This window comes from Lactuca serriola, chromosome 5, assembly GCF_051521515.1.
Source record: "Lactuca serriola cultivar US96UC23 chromosome 5, Lser_US96UC23_V15, whole genome shotgun sequence".
NCBI classification, from domain to species: domain Eukaryota; kingdom Viridiplantae; phylum Streptophyta; class Magnoliopsida; order Asterales; family Asteraceae; genus Lactuca; species Lactuca serriola.
Genome location: NC_136412.1, coordinates 51529429 through 51532238, shown reverse-complemented (window position 1 = coordinate 51532238; position 2810 = coordinate 51529429).

Here is a 2810-nt window from a genome sequence, read left to right as displayed (position 1 = left end):
TCAGGCCCTATTGGCAAGGCAAGGTCTAGGTGTGATCACATCTTGGAGATGTAGTCACATGTTGACAAGCCGGGAGAGTTGGGTGTCAAAGTCTTGAGAAAGTTGGTGGTTCAATCACTTTCTAAGTCACATAGTGAGTTCTTTTGGAACACCTATGAAACCGACTATGACAAGACCCTTAATGATCTTATCTATTTGCTAAGATCAACTTCCTAAAACTTTATGGACATTAACAATGATGACATTGGACATCTAGTAAAGCATTCTCTCCCCGATGGAAAGGGATCGGCCATAGTCAACTCGGTTGACCAAATGGTAAAGAGAAAAACTAAGTCTGTGATAGTCCTATGTACCATTATCAAAGGGTCCATATGTTTGTATTGCCAAAGAAAGGGGCATTGGTTGCGAAGCTGCCAAATTTACCTAAGGATGTTAAAGTCAATTAGTTTGACTCTACTTCAGGTAAATTCCACTATCTAACTCTGTTAAGTTTCTATTCTGAGATTCTTGATACATGATGTGACTGGGTCACATGGTGATGTGTTAAGAATGAAAGAAAAGTGAAGAAACTTAAAGAAAGAATATGCTGAATCTGATCGCATAGATGGATTTCTATCGCATAGTTTGGAAAAATCGGATTCTTGAGCTACTTCTTAGGAGTTATGATATATTGCTTAGGAATAGATAACAACAAGTTTTCATGTGCTTATGGATTGTAAGGATAAGTTTTTTCCGCAAAGTTTTAAAATAAAAGAAAAATTTTTGATTTTATTTATTTTAAAAATATCCTTACAATGGCATTTGAGGAAAAATTGTTGCTTATATGATTCCATTAAGAGCAAGAGTGGAAATATGAAATTGATTCTTTCATTTGTGGTAATGTCTAAATTTACCAAATAAGGAAAGATTCTCATCACCCAAGTTTCAATTGGACCGGAACTTGGAATCATGCAAGTTGTATAGCATGATGAATGAGAACTTTCAAGTTTTGGAAAATTAAGACTAATTACTTGTTCACATGGATGTGTGAGTCAAGCAATGGACTAAGGGATCGAGTACATAGTCTTGTGCCCTGATTTAGTCCACCACAAAAGTTTGATAAGACTATTCGTCATGATTTACTTAAGTTCAGTAAATATGATTATACTTACAAGCTTAAGTGTAACTCTGATACATTGGAAAATGGTTTCAATGTATGACAGAGCGAATAAGAAGAATCAATTTAGGCAGAAGGATAAAAGTTTCTCAAATCTGAAAAGATGGGAGAGTACTTTAGTATCAGCTTTTGTGATCATCTTAATGATTAAGAAACCATATCACAATTAGTTCTCTAAGGAAATCTTAGTGCATTCTTATGACTAAGAAGAGGGATCTTGAATTGTTGAAATGGTTAAGTCAAGAAGATGAGTCATACCTCGTTCCAATACAAGTCTTAGAGTCATACTCCAAGATTGTAATTTGAGTGACATGTCTTAAAGAAGGTTTAAAACACTTGTCAAATGTAAGAGTAAAAGTTTTCTACTCTTGTACATTTGAAATTGGTAAGTTGTGATGTTTTGGATAAAACAAAGACCAACTTAGGCCAATTGTGTGAAGTTTTTGTCTTGATTAGAATCCACACTATATCTTGGATATTTGACAAGGGAGTCTTATATGTCAAGAGGACAGTGGGAGTCTTAAAGGTCTTGAAAGTCTCAAGAACTAATCAAGAATAGAACCTGAAGTTCTTCACTAGCACACGACTTGAGGTTTATAACCTATCGTGTCGACATATTCTGTGTCCATTCCAGTTGAAGTTGGCTTTGCATATGAGTTCTTAGAGTTCTCAATGTGTTGCATAACAACTTGGAAGCAATGGCAGGCCCTTGAGCTGCCAAGTGGCAAGAAGTTAAGATTGAGTTCAATCCATATGGTTTTGGATTTGTCATTATCTTTGTCTAGTGACTATGATTTTGACAATTCACATGGATAAGAACACATACACCATTAAATCTAAGTGTCATAAGGTTTCTCTCCGATTCATGAAAATGATGGTGAGGAAACACTTTCACTAAGTAGATTTTATCTAGATAGCAATTGTGATATTTGCATTCTCAAAGTCGTTAGTGGAGCGCGTGTGGTTAACCGGCACACTAACATGGACTTGTGAGAAGTGGCAAAAAGGTCTAAACATTATGATTACGGCATCCCTCTTCATAATTGTTTAGATACACAAGTGTCCTATCTAAGGGAAGGTGTATGATTTTGATAAAGTCTTATCAAAACAATCTAGTATCAGAAATCTGAACTTTGGTAAGAAAGTCAGCTGATTTCTGAGTACATGTCAAAGTTAGTGGGAGCATAAGTGTTATGCTAATAATCATCATGTTAGTGGGAGCATGATAATTATGTTAAGTATTGCAAGCTAGCAATGTTAATTATAGAAAACAAAAGTTTCAATTGGGAAAAAGTTGTTTTGCTATAATTAAGGGAGAGGAAATTATACTTCGTCTCAAATCTATAAGCTTAGATCTTGAGGTTATAAGCTTAGATCTTGAGGTTTTAATCATTTAGTCAAGGATATATATATGAATTTCATGTTAGAATGGCTCAACATAAGGAAATTCTGTATATGGGTCCATTATTTGCGTTCTAAAATTCGATTATGATTACGGCATCCCTTTTCATAATCTGAATTATGAGAACTTGGCAAATTGAAATGGAAATATTATAGCAAAAGACTGGTTTAGTCTTTATGTAAGACATCATGAATCTTGTCCCATATGCTTCGGATATAGGATCGATTACATGTGCTATAATCATCCGTTCTA